The 17,978-nt window shown below is 50.9% G+C and overlaps 1 protein-coding gene across 2 annotated transcripts in view; it reads right to left on the reverse strand.

Moving 5' to 3' along the window:
* EPB41 (erythrocyte membrane protein band 4.1) overlaps positions 1-16,832 on the reverse strand; it is a 94,022-nt gene extending 77,190 nt beyond the window's left edge. The window contains exon 1 of one of the 2 annotated variants that reach the window (XM_077788496.1): positions 16,767-16,832. The gene's annotated coding sequence lies outside the window, so the exon portion shown is untranslated. Of the gene's footprint in view, positions 1-16,752 lie in introns of both variants that reach the window. The other variant, XM_077788492.1, reaches the window with a different exon arrangement.
* Positions 16,833-17,978: the final 1,146 nt, after the last annotated feature.

A 17,978-nucleotide genomic window follows, 5' to 3' on the forward strand; every position in this document is an offset into this window, starting at 1 on the left:
TCTGCCTGGGTAATGTGCAGGCACTTTCAAGCAGCTCAGGAGGACACACTGCAGCATCCTAGGAGCATCCAGATAGCAGATTAAATCTAGCTCAAGTTAAGGTCTTCATAGAACACATCTTTGTATGGTGATCCAGCACTCTGTAGGCCCCACAAGATACACTCTTGGTAGGATTTGTTGCAAAACAGGGCTCCCAGTTTACATCAGTGCTGGGGAATACTGCCCAGAGCATTACTGGCACAACAATAAAAGGCACAGACAGAGCTCTCCTCTTTGTCCTGAGGAGCTTCTCCAGTGAGGAATTCCCAGTCTAAACAAGACAATTGTGCATCACACTGGTGCTGTGCTCCCTTCCCCAAAGCAAGCAGGATTTAAAGTGAAGAGAAATACTTGGAATTACACCGAGTTCTAGGAAAAGAAAAAAAATAGGCTGGTCAGATGAATCTTCTATCTATCCTGCTCTAAATGAGCTGTATTACGCACGCATATGTGAACACACACCAGGCACACTGTTTCCCTTTCTCACACTTGCAAACTTTGCAAACAAGTGACAGTCTCCATTGCAGCAGCAGCCATTTCACAAGAGCAAACAAGGTGGGAGGAGAGCAGGTGGCTCAGTTTTGTCAGTTCCTGGCCCTCTGCCCTTGGCTCCTCTTCCAGCTTTGCTGTCACCATCAGCAGTGCTGATTTGGCCATGAGCAGAAGACAAGAATGAGGAGGAAAGGAAACCTCCTTTTGACTTCTCAAGCTTTGTCTTCCTGCAAAATGGCGATTTAGAATTAAAATATTGCAGATAAATTATCAGCTGGAAGGAAAGAATGCTTCAACTAACACTGCATTTCTCCCCTGCCCACCCTTCATTCCAGCATAGAATTCACTGATGAAAAAGCCTCTGACAGGCTGAACTGCAAATTCAAGGAATTTTCACTAAGGTCTAGAACACTTGCACTGATTTGCTACAACTCATGGTGTGCACATTGAAGGCAACCTGGAACATCAACACTCACCTGGCTCTGTATGAAGTATTTAACCAAAGATTAAATCTAGTCCAGCCCATCATAGTACTCTCCAAAACCTACCATTGACTCACTGCTGAGATAGTTATTAAAGGGCCAAGAAGCACCCTCCATTAGCTAAAGAGACTGAGTGATTTAGGTACTGGATCCAGGGCAGTTCACCTCCAATTTTGCTAAATCCAAACTGCTTCTGCCATCCTTCTTCTTCTCTGGAGAAATTTATTTTGTTAACTGTAATTTGTAGCCTTTAAAAGCTACTGTTGCTAAACTACAACCACATATTCTCCCGTGGGCAAAAGAATCCCATTTTTTAGCCATTAGATCTTCTTCGTACTGGGCTGGCTCATATGGATCACTTTTGGGCAGATGGGGAAAGCAGAGGGGGTGGCTGGGAACTGAGTCTGTACATCCAGGAATTCCCATCCCACCTGCAATCTGGTTAATTGATAGAAGAAACTCCCATCATGAGTTTCATTGATTTGTATGAAGCTGATGTTCATTTGAGGCAGCGTCTTGCAGCACAGCAGATAAACTCCAAATAGAAAGAGGAATAAAACAAAAGAGGAGCTTCAGTTCTCTCCAGACTATGTGTCAGTGCATGGAAGAACAGTTCCTGAAGAGTTAGCTTTCTTTAGATTCATGGCTTAAGAGTCAGCATGTAAAGCACATTTCTACCAAGATGCACGATTAAAGATTAGAGGAGGTCAGGTGCAGCCTGCAGGATCAGGTGTTAATATGGTGAATGTGTGAACATTTCTACATTGACAGAGAAATACTTCTCCTCTCAAGTATGAGTAGGAAGTATTAAACACACAAGTGGTTGCACTGAAAGTATCTACAAAGAGCTTAACAAATCCTGGAGAATATATTACAAGTGATGCTGTGAATTCAAGCAGGCTCAGGAAACAGCAGAGTCAGTGTGGCATGAGCCTGAGCTCCAGACACAATCTAAGAAACTGATTGGACTGTTATGGTGTGCTCATCTTTGAATCCATGTTTGCTCCCTGTTCCCCTCCCTAATCCCCTCCCTTTCCCAGTTGCCAATTTTCCCAAGCCCTTCCCTAACCTCCTCCCTTCCAAGTTGCCGATCCTCCCTCTATCCCTGCCCCTTTCTCCAAAGAGTTCTGTGTCTGTCTTGATGCCCTCGACACCCCATTTGTTACTTTGCATTATTCCCCCCCCCCCCCCATTTTCCCTGATAGCTATTTGCCCCACCTTATACTCCTCTCTTACCATATCCTCGTTGGTTCACTTTCCTACACCACTGCTCCTGAGCTGCTCTATAAAAACTTCTGTTCACCCCGCCCCAGTCTTGTCTGGGAGCCCAGGGATAAATCCATCTTGTTCCACCCCAAGCCCCGTGGCATCGCTGTCTGTCCCTGCTCTGTCCCTGCCGGTAACTGGGCATCGCAGAGCTCGCAGGGGACGGTCGTGGCCCTGCCGCAGCTGCCCGGCAGACCCTGCACTGCAACACTGAACTATGGAAAGAACCATCACAGGAGCCTCAGACTGTCCCACAGAACACTAACCTCCATCACCTCGAGAGCTCACCCTCCTTCCAAGCATTTACTAGGATTTAATTTCCTGGCAGTTGCAGTAAAAAACTAAAACCAGAGGAGTGTGCTCACAGACAGCACTAGATTCCCTATCCCTCTTTCAGTAATGCTGCTGGAAACTCCTATGTTTGGGCAGCAGGAAGAAGTTCAAGCCCTTGTGTCAACCTCCTAAGTGAAGCAGGACGAGGCAGCTGTCCCTTCAGTGGGGGACAAGCTCAGCTATGCAGCCTTTCTTGAAATGCACCCAAAAATATCAGTGAGTACCACCTAGAGACCAGACCTCCAGCAGGGAGGCAGCCAAGCTGCACTACAAACAAAATATGTCAGGGGCTGATTTACTCCTTGCATGGATGACGAGTCAAACTGTAGCCAAGAGAGGCTCTGGCTTCTTTAAATAACACCAGGTAGGTGTGTTTTCAACTGCAGCTTCTCCCCAGAAAGGCCCCAATTCAGTGAAGGAGATTTGACTCCATACTGTTATGCTCTTGGGCAAACAGCACCCCTTGCCTTCAAAATGCGTAGAGCTCTTTGGTATGGGAAGGACAGTTTCAAGATCAGGGTTTATTTAGAGCTATTTAAGACTATTTAACTTTACCTAGCAGTAAGTTTGAGGCAGATACTTGGCCAAGAGAGTTTGAGTCTGCACTAACATATTCCATGTAATTCAAAGGCCAGGCAGCAAATTCATGCAAGCCATGAACCCAGCTCTAGTCAACAGACAGCAATTGGTGATTGAGGGCTAGACCTGTGTGCCAGTGAGGGGCACCTGGCAAAACTTAACATTTATTTAGATTAAACTTTAACTGTGGAGAAAAAATACAACTTCTAACCATTATTTTTTACAGAAATAAGAGCCAAAGCTCTGTACCACCTTGGTCAGCACTGTGTCCCCCGCCTGACATATCCTTGGACCTCGCAGGGTTTGTCCTGAGCTACTAAACTGGATCAGACTTGTCACTCTTAGTCCTGCCTACTGATATTCCCAGAACCTGATAGAGCACAGCCAAAGTCTGCCCACAGGCATTTCTGCAGGTGCACAATGATTAATTGGTGCACATTTCCATATCACAAATTAAAAAGACCTCAGCTTGCTTGAAATGCAGTATATTAACCTCTGAAACTGGCAGTCATGGATACCAGCTTCAAAAAGATGAATATCAATAAGACAGAATCCCAGAGGATAGCATCCCAATGCTGCCAGATTTTCTGGAGCTCAAAATAAGGCATTTTGAGGCTTTTTTAAGGTAGTAACTTTACATGCTTATTTTAATAGGAGAACCAACCCAAAGTGGTTCATATTAATAGACAGAATCCAAGAAATTGAGGAGGGCAAAGGGAATAAGGTTGCCAAGGAAAGCTGTGGGCATGGATGAAGTGATAGGAAGCTGAGGACAGAAAGCATACTACCATTGTCGCAGTTAATTGCCAAGAGTCTGAAAAGGTTTGTTACTAAAATAAATAACTTAGTTCAGGGTGTTCTGCAGGTCCACTAAGGCTGCACAATAACAGTGCACACAGTAAATCTCTGGAGCAGGAGATGCAACAGCAGCTTGGAGACACCAATCTCACCCTGCACTCACTGCAGACTACCTCAGAAAAGCTAATATTCATTAAGCTGCCATCTTTTCTTTTTAATTATTTGTCTCCACAGCAGGGTTTCCCCAACCATCAAGCAAAAGGGAAGCAAGTCTCAAAGGCGTAACTGTTTTGAAGTGGGCTCACAGCTGCCATGGCATGAATGCCTCTCCAAGAACAGTAGCAACTGCTCTGCATGGCCTGCGGAGCTGGGAGGGAAAGCATCTCTGTTTAGGCTGGTTTTCAGTGTAGGTTTTTAGGTCAACCAAAACAACTTTCCTTATGCAACAGAAACCTCACTTGTTTTGGAGTTTTTGCTTTCATTTAATTAGATGGTAATTCAGAGGGCAGCACTGCTATTCTGAATGCCACAATGAGAACTGTTTTCACTCCTTTACTAAGCAACAAAGTGAAAACACTGAGCTAAGCTGGCTCTAGAACTTGACACCACATTAGAGACCATGGTCTCTGACAGGGTGGGACAAGTGAAAGAGATACCTTGCTGCCACATCTCCACAGAATCATGGAATCATTTAGGTCAGAAAAGCCCTTCAAGATCAAAGAGACTAACCATTAACCCATCACTCTCAAGCCCACCACTAACCCATGCCCCTAAGTGCCACATCTACATGGATTTTAAACCCCTCCAAGGATGGGGACTCCATCATTGCCCTAGGCAGCCTGTGCCAGTGCTTGATGACCTTTTCCATGAAGAAGTTTTTCCCTAATATCCAACTTCAACCTCCCCTGGCACAGCTTGAGACCATTTCCTCTTGCCCTGTCCCTTGTTCCCTGACCGATCTCTCCCAGGCTGCCCCCTTCTGTTAAGGAGACAGAAGGTCCCCCAAGCCTCCTTTTCTCCAGGGTAAGCCACCCTAGCTCCTCCAGTTGCTCCTGCTGCTCCAGCCCTTTCTCCAGCTCTGTTCCTTTCCCTGGACACCCTCCAGCCCCTCGATGTCTTTCTTGTTATGAGGGGCCCAAAACTGACCCCAGGATTCAAGGTTTGGCCACAGCAGTGACCAGTACCTGGGGACTGCCCTAGTCCTGCTGGCCACACTAGTGCTCGTACACACCATGTGTCATTTGCCTTCCTGCCTACCTGGGCTCATGTTCAGGCACTGTCAACCAACAGGGGAGGTCAAAGAAGAAAATATCACTGAAAGGTGCTGGAAACCTCATTTGTTCTTCCTCTTTGGGCTATGTGTAAACAAGAACTAAGGGGAGACCCAAATTCACAACACAACAAGCTGTTCAAGGGCTCTCAAAGCAGTGCCCTTCTCCAGGTCACCCATGAATTCTGGGATAGAAAGAAACAACATGTATAAATAAAAATAACAGCACTCGGCTTCCAGCATTACCAGTGCCGCTGTATGGAAGACAGAGCCCAAACACAGCCCATGAATGGACACTCTGTACTTACCACCACAGACACAGCTCTGACCAATTTTTCAGCAGTGACCTCACCTTGGATTTCTTGACAGGCTTTAAATAATGGCAACATATGTAAATCTCAACTTGAAGGTCAAGAGTAAAATCCCCAACAGCGGCTCCTCTACCATTTTCAGCATTTTCCTTCATGGTTTCTGCCCCACAGCTACTCAGAGCTTCTCTCCATGGAAGCTGTTGGTGTGTTGGTGGTTTGCCCAACATCTACCAGGTCAGGAGAGGAGATTATATTACTAAATTAATATTTAATATAAATATATTACTAAAACATCTATCCATTTTATGTTTACCTATGATATAAGCTAGGCTTAAAGATGGAGAGGCAATCTGAGCCTGCTGTTTTCTCTGCTGTGTGAAGGTCAGAGCTGTCTCTGAGCCAGTGATACTGTACCACACCCCTTTTATCTTTGCTATCCCTAACAAGGTACCACGTGGCTTTCTTGTTTGCTGACAAAGATTGACACCAATTATTCAGCAAGCAGCAAATTTTATCTCATATCAGGATCAAAACCTCCACAGCCTGTAACAAGCAGGACCACCAAAATGCAATTCTCTCCCCTCTGTGCAATACATGCAAGAAAACTGACATGTTACAAAAGTAACATGGAGACTTCTCTGGGGAGAGCAAACCAGGGATGGTCCAGGTTATCAGTGTTTCCCAAGGGAGAAGTTTACCCTTGACCAGAGACTTGTCATACAGAGATAGCCAGATGGGTGACTGTCCTGAGGGTCTGCTCAAGAACTGAGCAGGAACACTGTCTGGCCAAAGACTTGCTCCAGGCTACCCTGGCACAGCTGCAGCTGCGGTGCTGGTATAGCTTTCCTCTCACTAACCCATTCCAACTATCATGCAAGTGAGCACTTGTATCTTGCTCCACATCCAAGCTCACAGCAGCTTCCAGCTGTACCTTCCACACAGAGGAGTTTTATTCTGCATTCAAATGGCTGCTGGGTATTTGGTGGGGTTGGAGCTCAGCAATTCTGACCAAGGGAGGTTTTCTAGTCAATTAACAATCCTGCTTTTGGAGATTTGCTAGCAAAGCTCATTCAGATCAGGAGGCAGCTACTCACTTCTGAGTAAGAACAACAGGTTTATGCTTGGATTTGATTCATCTCCCCTGCCCTGCAATGAGACATTGTATAATGATGTTGGGTTTAAGAATAAAGCAATCTGTTCCCAGCGCCTTCCTCTGCTTTCCCTTCAAGTCTTTCATCAATGACTGGCAGCACATTAAATACTCAGGCACAGAGCAGAACTGCTCTAAATGTGCTCAGCCCTTTCCCTTTTACTAGGAGAGAAGAGGGTGTTACTGGGGAAGAGGAGTGATGGAGAGGGGAAAGCTTAGCAGGAGGATAGTTTGAATTTTAAAAAAGAAAAAAAAGTAAATTTAAACTTACTGAAGTTGCCAGAGAACACAACCTCGATGCAAAGGCACCACTGCATCCAGAGAAAAAGCTTCACCAAGCAGATCCCTTCCTTCCCTCCACCCTGAGAACACACACCTTGTCCTCAGAGGCTTTAATATACAAACAACACCTCACAACCAAGTTCATGGCAGGCACCAAACCCCTGTAGGGAAACAATCAGAATCCACCCAACCAGGGCAATTTTTCCTCCCTGCAAAGCAGGCTCTCCATGAACACAAACTGAAATTACCAATGCCTGATGCTCTTCTCCAAGCTCAACATGCATTTCCCCTCCTCTCCTGCCAGAAGGGCCTCAGCCTCCTCTCCGTGGCCTGCAAAGCCCCAGACACCCATGGTTTGCAAAGGGCAAAGTGGTCCAGTGCCATCAGAGAGTCCCTTTCACAACCACAGTGCTGACTTGCCACCAACAGATGTCAGGAGACATCCTGCAAAGAACAGGAAGCATTGCTTTCCATTTGCAAATATATTTTCCCTTCCATTTGCTCACTTGCTGGCACTTAGGTGTGTTTTTACCCCCAGGTCAGTGCTCCACAACCTAGACTGGTAGGAAAAACTACTACTGGGGGCTTCTTCATATTAAAAAATACAGCACTTTCCAGGCCAACTAAGTGCTTTTCAATATCCAAAATCTTGACACACACACAGACAATAAATCATGCTGTTTGACAATAATCAATGCTTCAGAATTTAAGACAAAATAAACAGGCCAGTTAATTATTTAAGTAAGTCCTATCATTAAGTCAAAACAACTGGTTTCAACTATTTCTGCCCACTGATCTAACAAAGCAGGTACTTACTCAGAGATGAGCGAGCCAGGCCAACCACACAGGCGAAGCACCAAAATCGGTCGTGGGGCAATGGATAGAAGAGAAAGGAGAAGAGACACTGGTTAAAAAGCAGTTACAGCTAAACACAAAAAACCTATGCACCCACCAAAAAAACCCAAGCCACAAAGCCAAAAGCTCACACTTCTACCCACATGAGCAAGGCAACGGAGCACAACTTCAGTATCTGCCTCTTCCAGAAGTGAAGGTGGAACCGGATGTTCACGGTCAGCCACTTCTTAGAAATGTAAACACCAAGTGGGGAAGGGAAAAAAAAAACCAAAAAAACAGAAACATCAGCTTGGCATTGCCTAATGCTGATTATGCAGTGAGCAGTGACGCAGGCACCCCAAGCCTGCCAGCCTCCCATCAGCACGGGCCGGCCTCTGCCGAGCTCTGGGCACAGCCAGGCTGCAGGAGCAGCGGGCTCCATGCAAATTCTGCGCCTGTTCAGCTCCTCTAGACTTACAAAATTTCTCCTGCAAACTTCTGGAGGGCTGGACACAGACACAGCCCAGCGCCACCGGTCCGGGCTCCACAGGGCTCCAGCTGAGCCCTCTAGTGGGCTTTAAAAATTCCACAAAACACCAGAGCCTTAATTTAATTAACACTCGGCCAGAGGCCTCTAAACCCTAATCCTCTCAACAAAAGGATCATTAACTAAATGAAGAGATTCAAGTGAGCAACCCGCAGCAAGGCTGGCTGTGGGCTCCAGTGGGCACACAGCAGGGCCTGAAATTCAGTCAGATCCTCAGCCCATGCAACAGCCCCACTGAGGGTACAGGGACTTGCCTCACATAAGCACACAGTCGAGCACACAGTCGAGCACTCGTGGCACACATTGGACTCAACAGTCACCTTGCCATGCCAAAGAATCACAGAATCATGGAATGCTTTGTGTTGGAAGAGACCTTGAAGTTCATCTCATTCCAACCCACTGCCACACGCAGGGACACCTTCCACTAGACCAGGTAGAAATATGGGCACAAGCCTATAGCCATCCTTTGGGATACACCATGATGCCAACATGCATCATGCACGCACAGTCCTGGTGCCATCATCTCCATCAAGACTGAAAACCCAAACTAGTGAACCAGGAGACCAGCTGAAGCACCATTTATTTTTTAAGTGTTATTATCCAGCCTGGATGCAGGTAGAGAGCAGCTCTCCTTTCAAGAGGCAGACTCAGTCCTTCAGCTGAAGGCTGGGAAAACACCTCTATCTTCTCCAGCTTTGCAAGCATGAACAGCAGGAAGGGCTCTCCTCACCAAGAAGCTAGCTAGTGTTCCTTGTCAGAAGAATTTACAGCACACAGGGTGTCATCAGGGAAAAGCCTTCACAGTCAAAGATTCCCAGCCCACATACCTCACCCCAACATGACAGGAATGGAGATCTTGCCCTTTGCAGGTGGCTCTCTTGGAAAGTCACCTCCAATTTCAGAGCCACACAGAGGATCCAGAGCAACTGTGAGGAGCACATCCATGAGACAGCTCATTAGTGTTGTCAACAGAAGCAGAAAAGCTTAATTACAGGGCAGGAATTGTTCCCTCTGGGTTTGCATGCCAGCAGCAGCCTCAGCATGGCCATGCTGCCGCCCGGGACAGGCATTCCTCAAAAGCACCTGCAGCCAGTGTCACCTCTGCCCATGGTGAGCAGGATCCCAGCTGGGCTGCAAATGGTCTGCAGAAGCAGGCTCCAAATGTGAGAAAACAAAATGAGGAAGAATTCAGGTGTTGCTTGCAGAAAAAACTCTGCCAGCAGCAGCCTGCACAGGTCTGGAGATGCTAGTTCAGCTCCATATAGGCACTGGTCCTCTTATTTTGGTACTGTGTGTGCCCCAGTCTCCAAAGCAGCTTTTAAGGCTCAAATCAAGCAGCTCACCAGGACACAGCAGTAGCTGCTGGTGGGGTACACCCCAGAGGCTGCCAAAACCTGGCAGGGTTTTTTGGATGGCCAGAAGATGCTTTAGTGTACTATCTCTCCTCAGACAAACACAGCCTTCCCTGGAACCTCAGCCCTCTAGGGTGCCAGCTAAACTGGTTACAGACCCTCCATGTTTGGGACTGAAGGCTGGACAGCATTCACAGTCACAGTTTTAGCCTTTGCCCCTATCTCCTCCCTGCATCTCCTCGGGATATGCCTTCAGGATAGAGTTGACACATCAATGCCTCCTTGCCCAAAGGTGCAGAACAACTGCTCCCAGAGCTAATGAGGATGTCCTGCCCTGACCCTGGGCAGTTTTCAGCATACACAGAATAAGCAGTCCTCTCTGTGTTCACCTCCTGGGAAAATCTGAAGAGCTCCCGTCTCCCTAGCCTGGGAAAGAACACAGATGGTCACAGAGATTAAAGCATACAGAGAATTAACCACACTATGCAAATGAGCTTCTTCATCCAGCCCAGCACTGCCAGGTGGTTTGAGGTCCAGCACTTGGATGTGATCATCATGGCTTGCTGAGCTCCAATAACAGCCTTGTATTGACTAGGACAGGGGTCAGAAAGCTGAGCAGAATGAAGACAGTTTGTAGGGAAGGCAGGATGCAAACTGCCAGAGCCAGGCAGCTGCTGAAATCACATTCACCTCATGCTACAGCAGAAGAAAAGACAGCAGCACCAGAAACAACCCTGGTCAGCAGCAGAGATCAATTCTGCACTTGTGTATCTTGTATGTTCCCAGTCAAAGGCAGCTCGGACGGAGCAAGCAGCGCTGCAGCCACAATGTGAACCCATCTGCAACTCTGGACGCTGCTCACACAGCACCAGGTGCCCACAGGTTGGCAGAAGAAAACCCATACCAGTTCCTGCTGCCTTTCCTAGAAGGCTGAAGTCTTGGCACCCAGCTGAGGCATGGGATCTGTCAGCACAGCACACTGGGATGGGGCCACATAAACTTCCCAAGAAAGGCAGGGTTTCTCCAGGCTACCCCTTCCAGGGAGGTGCTGCACCTCAAACCCACCAGCAACAGGTTTAAGTCTTATTTAATTTTTACTCAAAACCATTTCACTTTAACATTTAAAAAAAAATCCAACCAGCATGGACATCTTGCTCAGCCAGTGCCCAGCTGCCAGTGGATCCTTAGGGCCAAATTTCAGGCCATGTCATGATGCAGATGACTGCATTTGCTATTAAAAGCCTCCACTCTGCACCCAAGGAAATTCTCAAGCAGTGTTAACCCCATCTGCCAGCCTGTGAGCCTCTGAGCAGCCATGGGTTGGTTGAGGCCAATCCCGGCCGTACGGGAGGGGTTCACCTCCACATCAGACACAGCACCTCCAGCACAACTTCAACACAGAAGCACAAAGTCACGTTATAGCTCAACGTGGCTCTGTGCTGGGCTAACATCTGCCCTCCCTTGTTCCCACACTCAATGTTTGAGTTCACCTGGGGGCAGGGAGGCAACTCGTGCTGTCCTGTTACATACCCTCAGCACAGACAAAGCGCTCCCCTCAAGTTCTGAAGTGCCTACAAGCAGCTTATCCATCTCCAAGGGTATTTGGAGAGTGGATATAGAAATATAAGCCCTTGGATGACTGGTACTACCCGGTGAGCACCTAAACCACCACAGCAATCAGAGGGATCAGGTCACAAAGGTCACATACAGCATGATACACAGCTGCCTTAACACCCTGGTGATGCTTTGAGGCATCAGTCCACCTCACTCCTCCCCACAAAGCTGAAGTCAGTGCCAACACCAAGTTTTCCAGGCCTTAAGGCTCAGAGCTTTGCCACAGCTGCCCTGCACTGCCTTGTTAGCAACACCTACCAGATTGCTGTAATACCACTGCAGTCAACTCCAAAGGCTCCCAGCATGTGCCAAGCCTTATGTTCCCCTCTTTAAATCCAGCTCTGGTCAACTGTGGCCAGATGTAATTACCTACATAAAAGGCACTCAAAGCCACTTCTAACAAGAGGATATATTCATGCTGTTAGGCTGAGGTTCCTCCTCATCTGCTGTTTTCCAGGGCTCAAAAATTTGCCTCACAGTAAGTGGACCAGCAAGAACTTCACCTCATTCCTTGTTACAAAACCTGCCTTTCCCAGGAATGGAAGGAAAAGTCAGGTTTCTTAGTCATTTATCCACAAACATTTTAACAGGATTTCTTCACTTAATTGAATAGCACACGGGGGCTTTATGTTGGCAAAGGGCTTTGGGATGAGCAAATGGAAGAGCAAGGGCAGGCTCCATGCCCCAAAACACTTCTCAGGGGCCAGGAAATACATCCAGGTCAAGCCTGCAGCCTTACACTGGCCAGGATGGGCCTGGGGTGGCTCCCACCGGCTCAGCATCCTCCTAGAGGAGTTCCCAGCTACTCTAAATCACCAGGAAGTCACCAGGGTTGACATAGCACAACAATCCACCTCAAGCTCCCATCAAGCCCCTTCTGCTAAAATCTGCCAACGAGTGGCAGTTTTGGAGCCTTCCCAGAGCCTCGGGGTCTGACTTAAGGGGGTTGAGACAGTAAAAAGCTGTTCTGACACGGCATTTGTGTCCTGACACAGGCTCCAAGCTGGGAGCCCAGATGGTGGTTGTGTGAACCCTACCCACGGTGCCCCATCCTCATCTGGTGGTCCAGGCTTTTCTCAGGGGGGCATCAGGAAGGGACTAGACACAAACCATACTAATTGGATAGACAGTGAGTCCTGCAGCCCGACAAAGCTGTGAGCAGCTGCTCAGAACCTCTTGTAAACCACAAAAATAGTTTCATCTACAGAGAATGGATGAAACACCACAAATACCCTTTTCTTCCCTCTGTGCAAATAGCATTTCCCCCCACTGTTGTCCCAAAACAAAATCCAGCCCTGCAGATCAAACCAGGAAATTTAGCGAACTTTGAGCATGAACAATTGCAAGAGGATTTTCCAGACCTTCAAGCTTGCTTGGCAAGTCACAGATTATGTAAAGTGCTGCTCTGCCATTGTCAGGAAAGCCGTGCCCTGTGCCAGAGCCAGCTGGCACCACACTGCCCACCCAGCACTGCCTGCACCAACAAGGACAGTGGGGCTTGTGCAACTCCACAGATTCCTTCTCAGGCACTTCCAGAGCAGCAGCCACTGCCTTTCACTTTACACCTCATTGTTTTAACCATGATTTACCATCTTTCCAGGGTCTTGGTTTTCCAACCCATCCTGCCCAGGTGTTTGGTGGCCTGGACTAAGAGTCTCCTTTTTATCTACAGGGTGGCTTTACCATGGCTGTGCCCAGAGGTGAAGGATCCTTTCCATAGCTTAACTAATCCTTGTTTTTTTTCTGCCAATTGAGCCATCCTCTGGGGAAACAATACAAGAGCCTGAACTCATTCCACATTCAGCACCCAGCTGGAAAAACCCCTGAGGCAGGCAGGATGGTAGCCGGCATCGCGGGTACACAGCTCCATGAATGATCCATGTCCCTTGGCAATGGCCTCGCACATGGTCCCGGTGCATTTACCTAATTAAGACTTAATGAAGTAGGGAGATCTATTGTGAGGCTGGCAGGGGAGCAGATGTGCCCCCTGAACCCAGCCATTGCCAAGGAAAGCACACTGTTGTCTCCAGGGTGAATGAGCAGGAAAAGCTCAAGCTGGAATGCTCAGCCCTGCAAATTCCAGATCCCACTGCTTTCTCAGAGCAGGGATGGAAAGTGCTCTGGTCATCAGCAGCCTCTAGTGGGGAGAGATGGGCAGCTGTGGTGGCTGCTTTGGCCAGACCCCAGAGCCCCAGCCAGCCCACCCTGGCTGTTCCCACCAGCCCAGAAGGGGATGGCATGACAAAGTCCCAATATCATGGTATGAGGGACCTGAACCGTCATGGCCTCATTGCGATTACTGCTGTGTGAGACTGCTCATCCTCCGGGTGCTGGTCCCAGGCTAAATAGGGACAGCCAACTGCAGCTCCCCCTGGGGAATCCCACCCAGAGCTCACAAATCACTGCATGAAGCAAAACTCATAAAAAGAACAACCAAGACATCCCCCTCCTTCCTGGGCAGCTCAGTGAGAGACACCTCCAGGCTAACGATGGGCAAGTCCTCCCCCTTCCCAAATCACACATCCAACCACAGCATCCAACGTGGCCAAGAGCCAATTATGACCCTAAACTTCCAGCCACCACAGCCTCAAGCCTCTTCCTGCAGCTGTGAACACAAAGGTGAAACACTGCTTAGCAGAGACGGGACAATTCCTGCCCTCTGGGACAGGGACCACCTGCAACCTGCCTTCCTCTCTGGGAAATAGGTGGGGAGGGAACTCAGAAAAACCTTGCTATATATTAAATCAGTGACCTAAGTCCAAAATGCCCTCCTTGGAAAACATCTCATGTTTTGCCTTTTCTCTGAGAAATCCTTTCCCTGCCATTGGCTCAGAAAGGACCATGCCAGCCGGGGTTGCGGGGGGGGACCTGCGGTGCGGAGCGATGCGGCTGCAGGCAATTCCAGCAACTGCCAGGCTGCGCGTCAGGAAGAGGGAGCCTCATCCCAGCAGCACCGCTGCAGATGAGAAGGCACTTTCTCTCCTCACCAGGCTTCAAGCCCTCTTGGAAATGCCTCAAGTTGCTCCTATGCACAAGGAAAAGCGAAATGAAGGGACAGGAGTGGCCCACATCCACAGAACATGTTGAGAACAACCATGGGAAGCAGTCTGATGCACAGATCAACTTTTTGCTTCTGCTGATTCATTGTTATCATCGCCACAGGCAGAAGCAGCATATGCCCCACTTTGTCAGAGAAACTGAGGGACTGCCAGCATCATGAGATAGAGGAGACCCACGTCTTCACAGGCCCCAGAACTGGGAGAGAAACTATACTCGTGGGGGGAGGCAAATTGTTCCACAAGTTTCAGCTGCCTTCTCTCAGAGACAGGCATACCATGCAGCTGCACCACCACAGGCACAGTGGCCATGAGCATGGCAATGGCTTAGAGGAAGGATTAAGCCGAACATGGAGCCTCAGTGTCAACTCTGGTGCAAGTTACTCCCATGAACTAACCAGGTTACTCTGGCAGAAACAGGACTGAAAAGAGACCTGACTCTGGCTCTCTCCTACAGGTTCATCTGTGCTTCCACTAAGCCTCATCAGGAAGGGAGCACAGGGATGGGAACATTCTGGGATGCACCTTGCAAGAACCCAACTTATTCCTGTGCTCCAGGGCAACTTCTCTCCCAGGAGGCAGCAGAGATTCCTTGGACCATCAACATTTGCATGCTGGCTGTTTGCTCCAGGTCAGCTGTTCCCATTGACTGGCAGTGGCAGAGCATGTGTGATATGCCGAGGGTCGACAGTGCACCCCAAACCTCAGCCCTGCACACCTCACACAGCCTGACCTCACGCAGGGCATGTGTGACTGACACCAGCCCCCATACTGTCCGACCCTTGGCTCAGCCTCACAGCCCCATCACAGCCCCTCCTGCTCACACAAACCGCAGACCAAGTGTTGACTTTCCTCATGCGGGAGCCTCGGCGTAAGTCAATCCTCGGGCGAGGAGGCGGCTGCCGGCAGCGCCGAGCCAAGGCACACCCCTCCATTGCAACACAGCTCTAAAGATAGTGACTGTCCCCCACTGTCCCCTGCCATCCCACCAGCAGCTCGGACCCGCCACCGGCACAGCCAACGACACGGACTATCGAACAGGTTCACCAGAGCAGGTTCACCAGCCTCTCGTCCCACCACGACTGCAGGAGGGCGAAATTCAGGAGAGTACGAGATTGCAGGAACCGCTGGGCACGCCGCACACGCCTGGGGTTGCGTAAAGTGTTCCCGTCGAGGTGGGACGTGAAGACATCGACCCCCCCCCCACGGGTGTGAGGAAGTCGATGGGAGATTTCAGCGCGGCGCCGGGACAGGGATCGACGGCAGGAGCAGCCCCCGCCGCCCCGCAGCTCGGCCACTGCCGCTGTCTTTGGGAACCGAACCGGCGGGCACAGACGGTGTCTTGGGAAGAGATCGCGGCCGCCCCGAAGCCCCAGGCTGAGCTGCTGCATCTATGGTACAGCCCCAGCAACACCGAATGCTCCAAGAACCAGAGCTGGACCCAAATGCCAAAGCGGGAGCTGCCACCTCCCAGGAACGGACACCAGCGCTGCTGCCGTGACTGTGAGGTGCAGGGGGGACCCCACTTCCCGAGGCTGCACCTGCCTTTTCCACTCCACTGCATCAGAGAAAACAACAGTATGGGGGGGAAACATCCGAGTCCCAGGGCTGGCCACTCCCCGTGAGGCAAGGCCCCATACACCTCCTGAGCATGAACCTACTGTGGGTGGCCCTCCACGCCACATCCTCCCCTGCAGCCCCAACTCAGAGTCTCTAGGACAGCTCTAGTGCACCCCATTCCCCCCATACCCAGCCTGACCCTACTAGGAATCTCCCCACTCCAGAGCACCTCACTTCCCTTCTGCCCTATAGGCTTCCTGAAAGCGCTGCAGGTGCTTCCCTAGTGTTCCCCAGTCCCTGAACATCCCCCGTTTCTCCATAACCCCCTGCTTTACACCTCAGTCAGAATGGGTCTTCCATACCTAGACTGACATCCCCCCCCCCCCCCTCCCCTCCAAACCCTTGAGCACCCTAAACCACCTTACATCCACCTTGACCTCTACGGGTGCCCCTGGTTCCCACAATTCCAGATCACTCCACATCCAGCCTGACCGTACCGGAAACTCCCTGCTTCACAGCACCCCATGTCCCCTGGCAACCCCTCCACTCTATAACCAGCCTGAGCCCCCATGTGCCCCCATAGCACCACAACTCTTCCTACAACTCGGCAGCCCATGACCAGACCGACTCACTATGGATCCCTCTAGGGAGCCCCAAATCTTCCAGAACCTGCCTGACCCCTATACCCCCCACAGCACTCCCGCAACCTGCTCAACCCCTACAGCCCTCACCCTCCCCTCAAAAGCCCTCTCGCCCCACAACAGGCCTGACACACGAGGAACTTCACCTGCCCCCGCTCACCGGGGCCGCCACTCCGCTCCGCGCTGCCTCCACCTGCACCACCGGCCCCGCCCCGCCCCTTGACGTCACCACGCGAGCCCCGCCCCCTGGCCGCGCCCCCTGACTGCCGCCCCCTCCCGTCACCGCGCGAGGAGGCGGGGCCGGCGCGCGCCGCTGCAGTGGGCGGGGCCCGCAGGTGCCGAGCGGGGGTGGGGCCAGGCGAGTCCTCTAGCGTCCCCGTGACGTCATAAGCCCATATAAGGACAAGGTGCCCCCACGGGTTCCCCCGCGCCAAGGCAGAGGCTCAAAGTCCCGCCTAACCAGCAGAATCAGGGCTTTTGTAGACCTTTTTGCTTATTTTCACTATTTTCCGAAGTTATCTTAGGGAAAACCCCGTCCTTGCTCTGGGCTGGAGGAGCCGGTGGTGGCCCACCGCAGGAGGCTCGGTGTGGCCGCAGCCGCTAAGGACATCAGGGCTCCTGAAGCCGCCCCCGAACCCGGGCCCATCCCTGGGGCCACGCCCGGGTTATCGGCGCCGCGCAGGCGGCGGCTGCGGAGATAAGGCGGAATAGGGCCCCCGCGAGGACGGGGAAGGAGGCGGCGGGATGGAGCTCGGCCCTGGCACCGGGGGCCTCGCTGCCATCTCCGCTGGCTTGGCGGTGGCGGCCTCCTGGTGGCACTGGCTGCCGGGACTGGGCTGGAGTACCGAGCGGGCACTCCTGGGGTGCTACTCGGCGTCACGTTCAGCAGCCGAGTCCCCCCAGGACGCCAGGGGCCCCGCACGCCCCTGTACCCTGCGCTGGGGACGGCGTGTCCCCATGGGGAAGTTCCTGGTGGCATCTAATGGTCACCGCCCTGGGGCACTGTCGAGGACCATCACTGCGTGTCCCCCACTGCCTCTCCCAGGGCCCGTGCAGAGGTGCACGGGCCGGATCCTGCCCTGAGCTCAGGACCTCAACACAACGCGTGCTGAGCTCAAGCGTGGCAGGGGTTTGTTCCCCCTCCTCCGCCCCTCCCTGGAAGCCCTAAGCCTTCCCCGGCGAGGATGAAGGTTCGGGGGCAGGAAGAAGCTCTAGGCCCTGTGGAGTGGGAGAGGGGGGAGTCCCTGATAATGTGATGAATGTGATGAGAGGGGGATGAATCCGTAAGCTGTTAAGCCACTGCAAAGCCCCTTGCATTCTGGCCCTGTTATCACCAACTTCTGCTCACATCCGCTCCCGGGGTTATTTTTAA

Source organism: Lonchura striata, chromosome 26 (genome assembly GCF_046129695.1).
Source record: "Lonchura striata isolate bLonStr1 chromosome 26, bLonStr1.mat, whole genome shotgun sequence".
NCBI classification, from domain to species: Eukaryota; Metazoa; Chordata; class Aves; order Passeriformes; family Estrildidae; genus Lonchura; species Lonchura striata.